Consider the following 20,013-nt stretch of genomic DNA (forward strand, 5'->3'; position numbering starts at 1 on the left):
TGTTCTCTAGATTAGGCTAGCTGGCCTTGACAAAAGGACTCTTACAGCACCAGTAGCCTGCTTACTTGTATGCATGTAAGCCCACAGAAACAGGTAGAGCTCAATTGCTTCTTCTGGAGTAGCAGGTGGGTGTGGATTGTTTTCTGCCATTGCAAGGCAACAAATGTAAAAAAAAAAATCTTATCAAATGGGTGCGGGACTGTTGGCAGGCATTCCTCTCTACAAGCCTGTATTTGTTGATGGACTAGTGGTCTAAGGTAGTTAGTAGTGCCAAACAGGTGGGGACAGCTGTACAAAATCAGAGGTCGTCCACTTGGGGACACAGCATTCCTGGTGTGATGAATTATGTGGTAGTTCCACAGATGGGCAACTTACTGCAGTTCCCTCTGAAAAAAAAGGACAATTATTATTTATTGAGATAATTCTAGGGATATTTTACAAATGTGTAGAGTCCTCTGTAAAGTCACTGTAAAGCTCTGCTGAACATTATATAAGGTTTAAATAATCTGATGTGCTTAAAACTTTATTTACAGCATTTTTGTTAGAACATGTCTTAATTATTCTTTCTTAAGTGTAAAGGATTAAAAAATGTAAATACATTTATACATTTTGTAACAATATACTAGTCATTTGAATAGCACAGTTAATTATTATAGCATTTATTGCTAAAATAAACAAAATGTGTATTCATTTTTGTTATGCTGTGGCTTAAATAGTTACTATGAAGGAGCAATACTTAAACAGATCTCTAGGTGGAGTAGCACAACAAATTCACGCAGTCGAGCAGAATGCAAGCTTACATTTTCTGCGTCTTTGTTCATACAGATACAGGCTTTAAGAATTGAAATAAGATGTGTATAAACAGAAGACTGGGACTGCTGGAATTGTATAGCTCTTTTAAAGTCTAATTTCAGTTTCAGATTAGGTTAATTTAGGAATGCATGTGTGCAAATAAGGACAGCGCGTTGTGTCTTTATTTGATTACATTGGAATTCTCTCAGAAATATCAACAGTAACCTAAGCTATGGAAAGATGCAATTGTAAAAGTATCCAATAACTATACTGCAGTGTGCTGTGACTATTATTGCTTTACTATAAGACAGAGGACTTTATTTTTCATTGAAGTGTGTCATGATTTTATGCAAAGATCTGACTCACATGCAGAAAACCAAACAGAGAGACCAGGGGAAGGTTTAACAGGTTTATTATGAACTGGTAGGGATGGGTCCAGTGCTGCTCAGAACACTGGCAAACCGGGACTGAAATGTGAAGGGAAGTTCCTGTGGTTAGTTCAGGCTCAGTGGGAAATTTGAGCTTCGATTTGCAAAAGAGAATTAAGCCAACAGGACTCACGTTTCCAGAAAAGGTGTCGTTCTCTGAATCCAGTTGGTGTGGGTTGTTCCAGTAATTGACTTGCTCATTGGAGGGCGGACAGGGTTTACCCAGGTTGAGGTGTTTCCTTGAGGAATGGAGGAGCTGACTGCCAATTGGATATCCTATTATACTTGAATGGTTTCTTGTGGAGCTGAATCCCCTGCTGAGTGTGAAGCTCAAACAATCCTTTGGGGAAAAGTAGATCCAAACCTCCAGTTTGAATTTCCAGCTCAGGGGGAGAAGGTCCAAAACATTCAGTTTGCAGGATGACTTCCTGCTGAGAGGCAAAGACAAAAACAACAAGGTTAGGCTCAGGTTGACAAAAACTCAGTTTGACTCAGCAAAACTCAGCTTGGCTAGAGTACCCAAAACTGGCAAACACTCTGGCGTCGAGGTAGTGGCAGTCAGCAGCTTAAGAGTCCTCCGGTAATGAGGCAACCATCCGCAGGTGTGTGAGAAGGCCTACCTCAGTTATTTCCAGACAGGAGAACTGTATTACTGTATTTTATCAAGCAAGTCTCATGAGAAATGGTCCAGGACGTTCATCCAATAATGTGCATGGTAATCTTAGAAATTCCCACCATTCTTCAATCCTTTGGTTATGATTACTTGAGCCAGTAATTTAGTATCTCTCAGAAAACTGATCTTCTTAAAAATATCTGCATTTGTTCCACTGAACAGTTTTCTGTACCCAGGTCTGACCTGATATGCGTTGGAGTTCTGCTCCTGTTTTCCACCTCATCACTGAAGTACCCAGCTATAACCCTGGGATTATTAGTTGTTGAGTAAGGATGCAGCCATATGACCATACGCAAAAGTCTGTCAATAACTTCATTAATAGAGATTACGTATGGTTTTAGTTTGTCAGATGAATCGACATGCCACATGAAGTTGGTACATGGGTTTCTGTAGACATGTCGTCTTAGACGATTCTGAAGCCTCAGCTGTACTCCTTGAGGATCTAGGATTTTGAGCAGGTAGCGGACAATTCTTTGGGACAACACCAAGCCAGCTTGGATGCATTTCATATGCATTAATTTACAGCCATGTAGCATCCCCTGCTGGATAACGGCTCCTGCAGGAACAGTGCGTCTTCCAGCAAGTCAGAGTGGGCTTTTCGCCTAAACAATCCTAAGGAATTAAGGTACCTGTGCAATGTTGACAAACTGATAATAATTCCATCCACATTGAGGAAACTCTGTTTCCCAGTGTTGCATACCTAAAAGAAAATGAAAGCATACTAAATCTGACAACTACGTTTCTAGTATTGTGGCTCAGCTGTCCTTCCTGCTCTCCTAAGTATAACATTATTATCTCATAGTTATGAGTTAATATGTCATATTTATGAGAAAAGTTGTCATAATATTGAGATCAGGATGTCGTAATTTCAACATTTTATGTCGTAATTATGACATCCTGATCTCATAATTACGAGACAAGATCTTGTAATTTGGCTACTAGAGTTTCTGCACTATAGTAGGGAAAATGACTTTAAAAGAAACATTACAGGTGCAAGGACGGTTCCTGCATTTGTGTACAGCCCAAACACACCATTGGTGGTAGCACACAAAAGCCAGGCTCTTAATTTTAAAACCTTGTAATTTAAATTGGTCTAAATAAAAAAACATTAATCACCAGATGTAGCGCTAATTATGACCTTATGAAGGGTGGGAGCAGGGTCACTATGAATCACGAGCAGTCACCTATCCCACATTTACAGTGCCATCTGCACCCAAGAGTGTTAAAAATCTATTTGTTTATAGATTGTTCTATTTAAGATGTAAACTGAAATCTCCTTAGTTTATGCTTGTAGTCACTCTTTTCTTTACCCTAATGATGTCACTGTAATGCCCTGTTTTTTTTTTTATTAACTCATGTAGAGCATTTCAATTGTCTTCGTACTAAAATGTTCTGTACAAATAAACTAGTGTTTCTGTGTTGCCTATGTGCCATACAGTACAGTTATAAAAACCACAATACAGGTACTGTAAGTATAAAATGCCTTGCAACTACAGAAATCTGTCTAAAATATTAGTGAAAAAAAGTTTTGGATTGTGAATCCTTATATGCCTTTATTTGCTAATATAAAAGAAATTTTTCTTCAAGCCATTTTCAGGGTGCGGTTGGAGGTTTGTGAACCAATGCACAGAAAACCAGGATGAAGTACCTTGATGACTATTCCCTTGATTTATTTACAACAATATCTTACAGAGGGGTTCATTGCATGGAGGCTGACATGGGGACAAAAAGGGATCCAAATCTCAAACACATAGTGGAACATGGGGGGAAAACGCAGAGGATCCAGCAAAAACAAATAGGGGAATGGCAACCTATGTACAGAGTAACACAGATCCAGGTAACGAGGGAAACACAGGTGAACTGAATCAACAAATAATCAAAGGCTCTGACTGAGAGAGAAATTTTATAAAATTTCAGTGGTAAATGGTAAAACAAAGGTGAACATATTCAAAATTAAATGGATAATCACAAACTAAAACTAAAAAACTAAAAATATTAGGAAATAATCACAATAAATGCTGTAGAACGGAAATCAACTTATAAAAAGTATCTAGACCAAACTAACATGGAAAATACCTTATGACAAAATTAAAGAAAATGGATAGACCCAAATAGAAAAGTTTGAAAAAGTTCAGTATAGGCAACTGGATGTTTTGGATGTTGGTCACAATTTTTAAACATAAGGATACTAGAAGTAAATTTTAAAAGCTCAATAACGTTCAACCAAGACAGGCACTTGATCATTATTTTTGTCTTGCAACAGTAGCTTGCTCCACTTATACTTAAACCAACAAGATCATCAACCTGCATTATTTATATTGACTGTTGCTCTGGGCCTATTGGCCTTCATTAGCAGATGACAAAGTGGAAAGAAGGTGGCAGTAAAGGTAACTTTTATGACCCCTTTTCTGGTAGATGTTCACTACGGTGCTTGGTTAAGATGATTGTTCTGGCACAAGACATTGTGAAGCTGTAAAGCACTCAAGCATTTTACAGTGTTATCCATTTAAGTTACTTTGTTGGAAAGGCTGTGGCCTTACTGCATGTGTATATAGAGTAGACAAAATATCTAACAGCATCTTGCCATTCTAGACAACCATCAACAAAAATCCCTCCAAGTTGTTTGCTGTTTGATATTGTTGAAGTATTTTTTATAAAGAGCAGATACGGTATTAATGCTGTCTTATACATCTTATGTTATATGGAGTTGAATCCATTCTGATGTTGTATATTGTGGCTTCTGCAACACTGACACATTTAGCATCGACAATGTCTGCTAGGTCATGCAGTGCCCTTTGTACCATTACTACAATTAGATGAACGGCCTTTTTGCAAAAGGCAGTCTTGCAAAATGTTTTCCTTTAACAAATACATTTGATTAGAGAGGCATTACATAATTTTCTAATGGCACTGCTACCTGTGGCCAATACAGAACTGCAGCACTCTTCTGCTCGTTGTCGTAGCTCACACTTGTATTTAACAAGCCATCGATTGCTTACTAGGTCAGACCAATTTAAAATGGACGCACTTGACATCAGATCCACCAAACAGTCTGGGAACTTCCAACCCAAAGTAAACTAAGAAAAGTAGGTTACAGGCTTATAGATATATCGGCTTTGACCTACTGGTGTGTAAGTGTGCTCATTAAATAGCTATTTTAATGATATTTTTCAGTAAAAACTTACATAAGGTCTCTTTAAGCTATGGGGTTGGTTTAACACATGAATGATCTGAAATGCTCGACTGCACTTATTTGGAATGTAGACTTTGGACAATTTAATACTACACTATAAGTGGGATTGCATCATTAATGGTAATCCAAATTGAGAAATACATTTGGATCTTTGGTCCAGGTGTTCCCATTCATAATACTTGTCACCCCCCTACTGTGCCTACCAAAGATCATTACCTGACTCTCCATCTCCTGTACACCACCAATGCATTTAACTTTTAACTGTGCTTGTTTGCTTTCTTTGTTGCAGCTGCTAATGGTAACCATTAAAAAGGATTGATAAGTAGGCTACTTGAAATACACAACTACATTCATGCAGTGCTCTGCATTGACCATTTATGGATGAACGAAATGGTAAAGAGGGAGGAATATGAGGTGGAGTCTTGTAAACAAACTTTGAGGTACACAAGGGATTTATAAAAGGACACTTGCTTGGTTTGTCGAATTGGCATGGCTTTATGAATATGGATTTTTGTACCTTTTTGTTTGCTCAATTAATTTTTGGGTGTTTGGCCTTTATACACTTTTAGTGGATTAAACTCAATATTTCATACATGATGTTTCCCAGATAGGTTAGTTTGCAGTACGGGGGTCCCATAGGGAACAGTGCTGGCATTGTTCCTCTTCACCCTTTACACGGCAGACTTCTCCATCAACTCCCCATGCTGCCACCTCCAGAAGTCTTTGACGACTGTGCCATAGTTGGCCTCATCACAGGTGGGGACGACTCAGAACACAGACATTGGACCCAAAACTCTGTGGTCTGGTGCCAGCAGAACTACCTTATGATTAATGCAGGAAAACCCAAGCAGGTAGTGGTGGACTTTCACAGATGCAGATCCAACCTAATGACACCGGTGAATATCCAGGGAATGGACATTGAGATATAAGTACCTAGGTGTTCACCTGAATAACTAACCAGACTGGACTCACAACACAGAGGCTCTGTATAAGAAATGTCAGAGCAGACTCTTCCTGCTAAGAAATCTTTCAGGGGGCAGGGGTGCTCCTTAAAACCTTTTATGACTCTGTTCTCTATGACCTTCTATGACTCTTCTACAGAGTTGTCTGTTGGAGCAGTGGCTGTAGCTCAGAGAACGAAGCTGGATAAGCTGATCGGGAGGGCCAGCTCTGTGATTGGATGTGCAGAAGGTGGCAAACAAAAGGACCCTAACTAAATCAACATCTCTGTTAGGTAATGTTTCCCCATGCATGAAGCTGTTGCAGAACTGGAGAGCTCCTTCAGTGACAGACTGCGGCACCCTAAATGCACCAGGGAGCATTATTACAAATCCTTCCTCCAAGCAGCTGTTGGGCTGTAGATGACTCTATAACTACTACTGTTCCCAACAACCTCAATAAAGTTGTTACTGTACATTCGTGCTGATTTTGGACAGTTTCTACCTTAGTCAGTTAAATAACATGCTGCTGTCATTTTGCACATCTCTGATATTGCTGCTATTTTCAAATATCCATTACCGTAAAAATGTCCATAGCTGTATATTGGTTATTTATTCTCCAGGTGCACAATTTTTATACTGTTGAAACACTTTACAGTACACTGTAAAGTGTTACTGTTTATCTTTTCACTCTAATGTTATTCGTACACACTTTTCTAAGGTCCATATTTGTGTGACCATTTTTTCCATAATCTTGTTGCTGCTGTAAACACCAGAAATTCCCCATTGTGGGACAATAAAGGGATTTTCTATTCTATTCCATTCTATTCCATTCTATTCTATTCTATTCTATTCTAAGAGAGCACTGGTGATTAGGGTCCTGTTTAACGAGGCTTAGGAAAATCCAAGTCTTCTTACAACTGAAAAATTTAGAGATTGGTTAAAAAAGGAAGATTTCTGTCACTGCCACTTTGTCTCAATTTGCTGCACTTTTTTGATAAGTATTAGGATTATAATATGGTTAAAAGCTAAAAAAAAATTGCATTGTAGGCACTTCAACAATATCACCTCTCTCAAGAAGGAATAGTAGATGCCTCCCATGGATTTCAAAATAACAATTGCACTTCTATGAAAAGAAGTTCACATGAGTTAATACTCTTTCCGGCTGTTCAAGGAACAAAGTTATATTCATCCATAGTAGTTGTCCCTGCCTTTTTGGGAAATGTTTTTAAGTCAAAGATTTAGTTCTTTGTGATCACAGTTTGGGTAATAATTTCTGCCTCAATGACAAAGCAGAGTGAGCTAGACTGAAACACAAGAACAGAAATTGGAACAAATCCAACTTCTTTGTTACATTTGTTTCACTAGTCAGATACTGAACCTTACGTTAATCCTTCACAGGCATCCACTGCAAAAGGATCCATCCTCACTGGAATGAGACATCCCAACAAAGAAAATAAGCTTGCAAACAAACTAAAAGATTGGATTAAGAGGGGAGGGAGTGTGGTAAAGGTGAAGACAAGAAGCACCTAGGCATTATTCCAACTCCATAAACACTGGGGAGCAATCTCCTGTTATGAGTTCCTGTTATGCACAGGAGAATAATAAGGCCATCTTGTCTCAGTGGCAAGAACGATAATGAGTTTGCAGGGAAACAGTTGAAGAGGTTCAATAGTTGCACCTTCTTTTTCTAGTGATGAGAAGTGCCTTTTTTCTTTATTTCTTTTTTTTTTTTTTTATCTTTGGTAAGAAAACTCTTCACTGGGCATCAATCCCCTGAAAATACGATTAGGCCACTGACTCATTTCTTGGCCCACAGGGTGTAATGACCAAACCAGCAAGGCTGTTTGGTTGTGCGCACAGGATTCAGTTTGTCCATCCATTGTCATTTGTAAATTTGGAACATAGGAAAAGGTAGCAAAAACTGCATCATTAAGAGGGACTGTAAAAAAAAGAAGAAAAAAAAGGCAAATTCTTCTTGCTGATTATCTCCCTTGTTGAGATTCAGCTGGACAATTAAAGACATGACTGTCCACACAGAGATACTTTTACCCCTCCAACCTTTCTTCCCACCCCTATTTCCATGAAAATTGAAGTATAATAGTAGATGCTTTTTGTAGCCCAAGGTCAGGCCAAAAGGGAGGGAGAGAGACAAACACAGATAGAAACTGAGGGTCTAAAGGGTGCTTTATGTGTCTTAGAATGTCAAGATGAATTTCCTGGACTGCAAGGGGAAATGAAAGGCTTCAGCGTGAAGATGATGGCAATTATGGCTCACTTACCGCCCTTCCTCAAACAGTCTACTGTACTTTGGAGGCACTTAAATGTGGAGCTTTAGGAGTGTTTCAGCTTTATGGGAAAAAATGTCTCAGGAAACTGACAAGCCATGGAATTCCTCTCTCCTTGATTATCATAATCAGGATGCTGTGAAACAAAATCTTCTTTGTTGCTTTCAACTCCCAGTGACTAACTTGTCTCCCCTATGCTCCAATCCATGTGAAAAACCACATTATCAGTGACAAGTCATTTTGTCTCAGTTTGGACTGCTGGTAAACAGCAAAAAAATGGAAAGATTTCACCAAAGCAGCCTGACATAAAAAAAACACTTTTTTATTGTTTGGTATTGGCTTAGTTTGTTTTGACAAGTTACATAGAAGAGCTGAGAGATTTGGGAAAAAAAACCAATCATTCTTTGTTCTTTAAAACTAACACCTACAGTAAAAATCTTTCAATACAAAAAGATGCTCATCAGACATTTTCTGTAACATTTTGACAATGCTCAGTTGCAGAGTTTTTTTTTGACCAACACTGGGCTTATAATACTTTTTGGCCAAGATCTCCAAAGATTATGTTAAAAATTGTGTTAAGTCTCCTTTTCCATAAGGACCTTTTGAGATTGAATACACAGAAAATAAAACTTTCAATTGATTACTGTTTTTTTGAATACTGAAATGTGGAAAGTACAACTTTGAATCTCTCTAAATCAGACTGTAATTACCTGCCAATCTTACTCTTACTCCTTTGCAACTGCAGCAGAGTTGCTTTTTTCTTAAATGCCTATTCATTTAGATACATCAATAATTATGATGTCATCAGCATGTATAATTGAATGGCAATGGAATGTGCACTTGAAAGAAGCTGACCTGCCTTTTCCATGGTTAGTTTCGTTATCTGCTTTGATGGGTCTTCTAATATTCTCATGCCTGACTCTGAGTTAATTGGATGCCTACTTTAGTTACCTAATTGATCATCTGGTCTAAACTATAAAGGCTGAGAACTACTTGGGGTATCTCCTTTCTACACAGGGCAGGTTTTTATTGTGCACAGCTGATTTGTGTCACACTATAAATGGTTAATAATGTTAGGAGACGAGAAGATATACATATTTCTCATAGGCTGTTTTCCCTGAACATGATGAATCTAAAAGCCATAGACGTTAAAGTCGGGTACCAAATAATAATTTTTTTCTTTGTCTGGACATTCAGGTTTACATGCCCCTGATATATTTCCACCTGCAATAGTTATATTAAAGCTAACACAATTTGATATTACAGTGTTTCCCATAGTGTGGGGCAGTCCTCTGGGGACCCAATGTAATTAAATAAATGGTATCTTCTCTCAACTTCTCTTTATTCATTATTACAGCTTAGAAAATGACAAACAGTATGACTTCAGTATGATAACTAGAAAAGCTAAGAGCATAGACCTCCGTCAAGTGGGAAACCTTGAACCAAATTGGGACTGATCTGTCACTTAAATTGTTTTAGAATCCTTTTGTAAAGCACCCTACTGTATGTTGTAATGCCTGAAGGTCTAAATACAAATGGTCAGAAGATTGCCAAATAATATCAATACCCTCATCAAATTATGGTAATCCATGCTAATATTCCAGTCCTAATATTGAAGTTTATGTATGTTTATGAATGTCTTATACAGAGTAATTTAACACAACACTTATTTCCTCCATAGTGTTGGTGTTAATCTGCATAGTTAAATTGAAGCTAGTCTGTTAAGTGTTGATTTTCAAAACAAAAAGAAAAAAGAGATTTTCCTACACAATTGCAACCTATCTCTTATGTTTCTTAAAACACATTCACCAAAAAAAAAATCCCAGTTTTTCCTGCGAGTTGAGGGTCACAGGTTTGAGGAAATCTATCTTACACAATACATGCATAAAAGCACAATACAAAAACAGCAATATTTTGCTTTTGTCCAGTAGCTGTGTTGCACAAGCCCATTTCTCCTTGTGCAAGCTCTGTTTAAAAGTTGCTTTTTGCATCGCTCATACAAGCTTACTTTTCAAAAAAAGATTTGAAAATGTTCCCACTATGTCATACTCACCACAGGTAAGTGCACATAGGATGGCCTTATGTAAACATATCAGCAGCATGATTGACAATTAGGAGGACCACTTATTTTGATCCACCTGGAAAAACAACATCCTCACACTATACCTTTAATGTTTACATGACAAACAAATCACATTTAAGGGGGTTTAAAATAAGTGCCAAATTTTTCATTTGTGTGTTTAAATTATTCTACAGTCAGCTCAGATAAGCAACCTCCTCTCAATTGGATCCTTTTTTTTCACTGAAGCAGGATAATAGTCTATAGAAGTTGAGAATATCAGACCTGCTGGGATGATCTTGCTTGAACTCCTGTAGCTGAACTCATCTTTTTTTGAATGTTTTAATTATGAATGGCATTTGCAGAGCAGAGGTGCTTCTTGAAAGCTGCCAAAGGAGGGTGACGGCTGCTCTTTTCAGGTCAAATCTACCCAACAAACCATCAATCTGTCATCCATAAATTCCATGAAATTCTTATTGGAGATTATATTTTGTCAACTTTAGGATATTCATTCAAAGACATGTTTTAGAAAATCAAGTTGTTTTAAAGAGTGACCTAATTTTAGGCATTCAAACACTTACTTCCTGATAGTCTGAGCTGGAATTCTTCACATAAGCACACTTGGCAACACTTTTATGCTATCTAGTCAGCCAGAAGTAGAGGATGCAAAGTAACACGAAGACAAAGTGAAACCTTGTAAGAATATAGATCAGAAAAAGGCATTCTCAAATAGATAGTATCAATGAAACATTTGCAACTTGTAAACCCTTTCCTCCAGAGGGATCCAAATCTTTCTTGATAAGATCTTTATTGGATCATGTCCATTGAGTGATGGGTGATGTGACCACTTGGACAAAAAGAGGAAGGATGTAGGAGGAGGTAGTGATAAGGAGATGTGTGTGTGCATGATAGTGTGCTGAGTCAAGCCTCGTTTTTAGTGCGGCATTAAGATTTTATGGATATTACAGCTGCACTGTACAACAATCTTTACAACTTACATCCCAACTGGTGCTGAAGCAGTAAATTGTGTCGCCTTGGGAATATTAAAGGACAGTTATACCATATCAAATTATAAAGACAAGAGAAACTTTACTTAGAGCTTAAACCTAAAGACTTTATTATTTGACACGAAGGATGTTAATCAATGTCATGGATTCTGTCTGCTGAATAAAGATGCCACTCCTAATAGTAAAGTCTTTCCTAAGTGAAAGCTAAGGGAAAGGTGGTGCAAGGTTGCCAATTGTTTGTGTTAAGTATGCGAGGAGGACCAGTTGAGTCAGTGTCAAAAAAAAGTGCATGACTCTAAAGATATTTGTCATGCCTAAAAATGTTTCTAATATCCATAATGTCAAGTAGTAATTTCATTAAAATTCACTCATGGTAATTTGTTAGAAACAACATCTAATTAACCACTTGCTAGCATAAAGCAGAAAAAAGCAGCTCAGAAACCTAGAGATGGTGGGGGTGGCTTGTTGATGGTCACACCAAGCATCAAATCACAGAAGAAGGAAAATTTGGGTACCTTTGAATATCACATGGTTATTTTGCCAGAAAGGGGACCTGACCATTAAGGAAAATGGGAATTCCATACACATCTCACATTTAGAGAGAACTATTAAAAAAAGCTAAAAATACCCAATAAGATAAGGTTGTGTGGGAAAAAATGCTTTGTGAGTGTTGAAGCCCATTAATTCTTGCTATGTCTGTTGTGCGGCATTGGGGTAACATACAGTACAAGATAAAAATAAATAAAAAAAGACTATGTACTAAGGACCAGGATTGCCAACTGCTGTGACTCACACTATGGTATCTGTAATTCTAAGGAATGGCTAAAATTTGTTTTGAATATGTACGCATGCATGAATGTTGGCAAGTTTTAAAAAGTTTAAAAAAAGTAAAATTATCTATTTTGATTAAAATTACTAGTCAGAGTGCTCAGTTTTAAAAGGAGAGTTTTTCTTATTTACTTCTTCGGAGCTAGACTCATCTGAGCACCTTGAGGGTGTTGGCCACTGATCTCTTTTTATTCACTGGACTGCTGATTGCCAGAAAAAAGTGAAGCCACCGTCCACTAAGCTGGTACTTCCCACTCCCAAAGGAGATGTGCAGTCAAAATGCCTATGTGTGTAGCATTTGGCTGCAAAAACAAGCAGTTTGCTGGCTGTTGTAATTCGTCTACAGGTAATTTCATTGTCAGTGGATGTGCTAACCAAGAAAATACATATTTACACCGACGTATTACATAGTATAGTATATACAAGTTTCATTAGTTTCGCTTTTCGGACTGACTCGAAGACATAGACTGAGTTAGCCATTGACATTGTGTCTAATGTTGTGTTCCATTAACATTAATTTTATTGTGATGGATTTGTATAATGTGTTATATTACATGATGTATAGACTTCATTGACTTTATAATGACTATGCAATATATTTTTTATTATGATTTAAAGTAATCTACTTATACTATGAAACAGCAAGTGTGTGTCGAAGTAATTAATTTATATATTTTTTTAAAGTCTTAAGTCCCCCTGAAAATGAGAACATCATTGTTGTTCGATGGTGAAGCCGCATGTTGTTTACATTGCGACCGGCCTACAGTAAATAGGGAGTACCACTATGGCAGCCGGTTGCTTCACTTCAATCCTGTACTACCAATGGGCAACACCAATCCAGTGAATAAATAGAGATCAGTGGAGTTGCCTTGTTTCCATCCAAATGTCATGCGAATTGCCACTCAATTGGTTTCAAATGAAATTGACCAGGTGTTGCAAAGCCTAATGTCTGTCATGATGTATAGAAGTTTTTAGAGAACCCAAATTCAAAGACGGAAGCTAAGAGGGTTTCTTGCTGATTTAATAAGGAGTGATGGCAACAGAAGCCTAAATCCAAAAATCACAGCTCAAGGAAACCAGGAACCAGAACAAAGTGTAACACAAGGGTTAAGGAATGAATGAGGATAATCCAACAAACAGTAACTGTAGAGGAGGAATATATATGCCAAACAGACCAAAGAATGGACTAATCAACTGATTGGGAGCAGGTGGGGACAGAAGAATCTAGAAGGAAGCTAGGGGATAGAAACTGACACAAGGGGCCAGCACAGAGTAAAAAAAGAAATACAAAAGAACTTAAATCAATCAGAAAAAACAACTAGAATGACACAAAATGAAAATGAAACAAATTAGCTAGAAAACACAGAATGTCATAAATCAAAGTTTAACTGAAAATTAAAAAGAAAACTTAAACAGAACCAGAAAGGGCAGAATCATGACCACGTCATCATACATATAGGTTACACTTGGCTATAATTAACAGGAGGTAGAGATAGCAAATTAGTGTGTGGGCCTCAAATCAGTAATAAACCAAGATACAGTAGTACTTACTTCAAATGTGATGTTACATCCTATGTTGAGATGTCCAGAGAGAAATGTAACTCTAATGCTTAAATTCAAGGCGCAGGCAGGGTATACCATCTGATCAGTCAAAGGAGGTAAATGTTCGCCCAGTCAGAATTTATTCCAAAAATGTTTCTCCATCTTCTCTTTCACTCACATTTACTCAGTTCATAACCATGTATATTATCTTTTCATTTGTTTGGAGCAAAATTAATTTTCTAAGAAATGAGGACCATTACTATGGATCAATGAAAAGGATTTTAAGACAAGAAATGCAAACCTACTAAAATACATCTCAATCTAGTTTTACATTTATAGTAGAGAAAGCCAATACTTGGTGGCTTGATTGCTTTTGCATTAACTGATTCAGTGCTTGTAAATGTTCAAACAATAGATAACCTTAGCTGATACTGATCCTTTGTGTCCCATTCTCTTTGGAGTTTGTGTCAATGACTGTGCTTTTTAAATAAATATTTTAAGTATATGACTTTGTGATTAATTCATGTAAAGTCATTTAAAATCCAAGTCAAATATTTTTCTGAATGAAAGTCAGATTTTGGAGATAAAAATGATGTGTCATCTGTGGATAGGACAATTATAAGGCAAAGGAAAAAGCTGAACAGACCTGACTGATTAATCTATTCATCCCTTACCACTGTTTCCTTCCAAACGCCCGTTGTCAGCACTGATTCTAGTTTAAATCAAAAATAAGGTTACATTTTTTGAGCAAGCACTTAAGAAACCCACCTTTGCAATAAAACCTTGCTTTACTTTTTACCTTGCAGGACGCAGGGTTTATTGCTCGAAGATTGCAGCAGATCCCCGAGGGCCTAATTACAGCTATCAAAGCAAAACTAATGGGTAAGGTATCAAAGTGAAAATGCGCCGTCAAGGACATATGATAGTGTGAAGGTCAAAATGAATCGTCACGCTGCATCTCATCATCGACAGTTGCCAGTGCAGAATATGGATGACTTCTGCTCAGGATGCTGTATGTATATTTTTTTTCCCTCAGAGACTGGGTATTTTGATTGTGCAATTCACATTCATACTGACTCTCACAAAAAATCCCAGTCTACCCACCTGCAGCTGTCTCCACCCCAATGCATCGAGAGCAGGACAATTAGTTATCCATCACCGATGTTTACGGTCTGGCTGGGAGATGAAGAGAATGTGAAAAAGCAGAAAAAGGGAAGGTAGTGGGAAAAAGAAGTAAACAAGGGTAAGAGGACAACTGGGACATACAAGAAGAGTTTTCATTCATCTGACTTGCAACTTCTTCACTCTCCGTTTGTGTCTGGTAGGGTGTACAGGGCTCAGAGAAGATTACAAGTAATTTCTGCTTTAGCATGCCGAATCAGTACAGAGGACGGCCCTGCATGCATATTAGTAGCGTGCTTCATGTGCAAGCCTGCCTGTGAAGGAAAACTGTGTGAGACATGGAGGATCGTGTTGTTGGTTCAATGAAAAAAAAACAATAAAAGAAGAACAGAACAAAAAGGAGATGAGAGAAATAGGAGACAGAGAGAACCACTAGATGGCACTGTTGGGTGGTGATTTTATCCCTTTAGTTGTATTTTGTTTTTCTCCTCCCTTTTCTAGGTCTGTATTTCTATCTCATCTTGTCTCTTCCTCCCCATCCTCCAGTTCCCTCCATCCATCTTTCTTACCTCCTCCACCTCTCAACTATTCCCTCTCACTCTTTCGGCACACAGCGTCCATGATGGAGCCAGTTATACAGCTGGGAATCTAACACACAGACTTGTAGTGTTTCCTGAATCGCAGCTAGGTGCTTGTCAAACCCAGAAAGATTACCCTAGGACAGTGTTTTCTTTAACAGACTGGCATCAGCTTAGGCATAGTCATACACAAACATACACCGATTAAGTCTAACTTTCACAACTTCTAACCTTAACAATTTAAAAAGAGCTATGTACTTATTTGTCAATAAAATGGAAATGTGCATTCTTTCATGGTGAAGGAAGTGAAAGACTGAGCTGGATGAGTGCATATACACCACTAATCAGAGACCAGATTCAATTCCCTCCAAGATGAGACAGGTGAAAATGGATGCATGATTAGACAAGCTGCAAGTGTGCAGTAAAAGTCTAGGAAACAGGAGTGAAGATTATGCAAAAAAAAGGAGGCCATGGATGGATGACTTGTGTTTTAAATTCATTCAAGCTACAACCACTTACACATATAGATAAAGCCACTTATATACAGTGCATGAAAAAAGCAAAAACACAAAAGAAACGAAAACTCATGAGGCAGACATAGTGTATGGCTTCGATAATATAGATATATAAACCTATACCACATATAAACCTATACCACAATATTTTTCTCTATTTCAGTCAGTACAATATAATTCAGATATCAATACAGTATAAACAATAATTAAAGCCCCAGAAACACAGCCAGGAATACCCAACAAATACTTGTACATAATTTAGAAAATGATTTGCCAATTCAATAAAACTCTTCCAGTATAATGCTTAAAAAAATTGTCACTTAAAAAAATGTATATAAAATATATATATTTTTTGGAGCTACAAGGTTTGGAGTTGAGAATAATTGCACATATAATCAGGTGATTATCTTTCCTTCCTCGTATTTTGGTCCAAGCGTTCTTACCTCTCTCACAGTCTCTTGTCATTGCCTCCTTTTTTTGTGTAATAAACTTTCATATGTATAAATGAAATTACAGCCAAAACTAAAACAGAATGCCCACAAAAACAGCTCATAATTAGCTCGGAAATGTAAAGGAATGTTAATTCTGAAAATTCTAACTTTTGATTAATGCTTTTTCTGCAGTCTAAGTAGCACTGAGCATTTTTTTTAAACCATCCATTTAAAATTTCTCTCCCATCATTTATGCCACAGTTTTCCCCTACTCTAGTTTTGACCATTGTTGTTCTGTTTCTTGATAAAATGTTGGTTTTGCAATTCATCTCTTTTGTAAAACACAGGAGATCATTGTCAACTTCAGGAATTACTGGCCTTACCACGCTCCACTGCTCATCAACAGCTCAGCTGTGGAGGTAGTAGGTGGCACCAAATTCCTGGAGCTGTACATTACAGACAACCTACCCTGGTCTGTGAACACATCCTTACTGGTCAAAAGGGCCCAGAAGTGCCTGTACTTCCTGCAGAGGATAAGGAGAGCCCACCTGCCCCCACCCATCCTCACCATTCCTTACCTTCATCCCATCACTGTGTGTCCCGAGCCTTTAACATCATCAGTGACCATAGACTGTTCCCCCTGCTGCCCTCTGGGAAGAGGCTTCAAAGCATCTGCTGAAGATCCAGCAGGTTCTGCAAGAGCTTTTTTCCCTGCTTTCATCAGATTATTGAACTGTTAAAACTCTAGTCTAGACTCTGTATCACACATGCAACATGTGATATACAATATCGCTTTCACTGTCACAGCCTCTGTATTTTTTAAATGTTTTTACATGTCTTTATAATTATTATTTTAATTTTTTTCTGACACTTTTTATGCTTTTGTACAGTGACCTTGAGTGTCCAGAAAGGCGCCTTTTTAAATAAAATGTATTATTATTATTATTATTATTATTACATGTTGCATCTGGAAGGTTATTAAAAAAGTGGTCAGAGAGGACAGGGTTGTGAGGAAATATTGTTATTTCTTCACATTCTATGCCATATGTCAGCCCAAGGTCCAAAATATGAAGATGAGAACGAGTGGGACTATTCACATTTTGAACAAAACCAATAGCATCTAAGATAGTCTAAGATAGCATTAAAGCCTGCTATTAACCGATCACCTTCAATGTCAGCATGGATGTTAAAATCCCCCACTATGATGACCCTGTCAGTATTTAACACCAAATCAGAAAGAAACTCTGAAAACTTATCTAAAAATTCAAAATCGTGTGAAAGCTACAAGTTCAGTAGAGAACGTGCTATGTTTTAAAGTCGTTCTGGACCGTTATAGTGACTTAGATACATATAAAGAACCAAATTCAGACAGACATAGCCTGAATAGCATGCTGCTCAGCAGTCAAAACAGGAAGTGAACCAACACTTCTCACCAACAACTGCAGTAGTAACTTCTAGTGGCAGGAGGACAACTTACACCATAGATGTTTTCATGTACCCCCTCCAATGCACTGGGGGACCACTAGGGGTACTAGTGCCTCTGGTTGGGAATCGCTGAGCTACACTGTAGCCAATCCAGCTGCTGTCCATCAGCACCACCTCTGACTAGTGTTGCACCAATGCCATTTTTTGGCCCCGATACCTGGCTGTGCAGTATTGGCCGAAACCGATACCATACCGATACCATCTGTTTAAAATGTATGTGTATATATGAAGAACTGCATACTACTTGGTAGTAAAATAATTGCCATCATGGCTTTGTCAAGCTGCTGCCTACCTTTGTCAAGCTGGAACAAGACTAATACTAAGTGAATCCAGTAGAACTTTTTATTGCCTACTTGGAATGGGTGTCAATAGTTGCATAACCTTTTGGCTCTCAAAATCGGTATCGGTGCCCTATTTGTTGGTACTCGCAGTTACCAAAACCATCATTTTGGTGCAGGATCGAGGCCCCGCCCAATACTGGTATTGGTGCAACACTACCTCTGACCACCAACAGAAGGGAAGGTCAGTGAACCCAATGATAGAGACAAAAAGAGTTGGATAAAACTCAACCTTCCAAATGGTATGGACAAAAGGTTTGCAGGTCTGTCACAATTAGGGACAGAACAAACAATATGTCTTTTGATTATTTTGATCATTTCATGTGTTTACTGATAAGTAAAGGTAAAGAAAAAGGATGGACTGCATGCTATGCTATGCTACAGTAATATGTTTTGAGCTGTTGTTGAAGCTTGAACAACCTGTATCTCACTAAGAGTTTAAACACTGATATAACATTTGTGTTCATGTGTTCATCATATGTTAATTACATTTCGATTACCAAGTATGACCAAGAGTCATCTAATGGAATCCTCATTTCTATTCACTGCTAGCTATTTCAAAGAGGATGAAGAATAATTTCACTAAAGGTTATTGCAAATCATTTAATAAAACATTATTTAGTTGAGTTTCACTAGTTTTAGTTAAGAGTTTTAAACTGAAATATGTTTGACTTGGAGCAAAATTATTTTTGTTAATAAACTCATAAATATAAATTCCCAGCTGGCTGGGAATTTAATATAACAGTTATCCACAACATTAATATGGTATCCAACCTGGATGAGCATTGAACATAAAATCACAACAACAGGCAGGCTTAGAGGTCAAGAGGCAGATCATGCAGGATCATGTAATCAGAATACAGGAAAGGTAAAATAAGTCTCAGCAAAAACTCGAAATAATCTGGCACTGATGACAAGTCTGAAGGCTGGTTATAGAGTGAGTAATGAATTTGGATTAGATGAGCGGATAATGAGAACTGGTGGATTTAAGCAGGTGTGTGAAATGAGTAATCAGACCTGGCATCAGTGCTGAGATCTAGACACATGGATCATCCAACAAAACAATTTAGAGTTCAGTATTTTCATTATTATAGCTTTATTTTTTTGCGTGGAACCCCCCCCCCCCACAGATAGCTTATTTCAGTAGTTCACACCCTACTCTTCATATATTGTGTGTGTATTTTAAAGCATGTTTTTTTGCACAATGCCCACCTGTGTTGCTCTAGTGTGTACTGGTAACCTGTCCACACTGTATCCCTTGTCTTGCCTATTGACTCTGACATCAAAAAAGTTATATCAATTGACCCAAGTTTTTTTTATATTTTAGCCTTATTTGATCAAATTCGTCTCTTACTAATATTATCTTTCTAATAGTGCAGATGCTGTCTAATGTTGGGCCATCTGCAATCATAGTACTGTCCATAGGAATACAAAGAATACAGGATAATTTGGATCCATTAAGAAGCTGAGACTGAAAAATGATATCCAAGCCTGAACAAAATATATGTTTCAGGTCAGTAATGCTGAGAATTATTTCCAGAGACACAGACATATGGTGGGATTAATGAGGATAATAGCCACTACCATTTTGGCCTTACATACTGAAACCAGCAGGAGAGCAGATGAAATTGTCAGTATTACACTAAAACCCAGAGGAAAAAGTGAGAAAAGATTACTCTATTGACAGAAAATAATAGATACATTCTTGTTTAGACAGAATATGCTGATGAGTTGAAAGGTTGGCAAAATTATTTTTTTCATTGTTCACCCAACACTGTATTTGTATATATATTCTA

This window comes from Cyprinodon variegatus, unplaced genomic scaffold (assembly GCF_000732505.1).
Source record: "Cyprinodon variegatus isolate N-32 unplaced genomic scaffold, C_variegatus-1.0 Scaffold280, whole genome shotgun sequence".
NCBI lineage: Eukaryota > Metazoa > Chordata > Actinopteri > Cyprinodontiformes > Cyprinodontidae > Cyprinodon > Cyprinodon variegatus.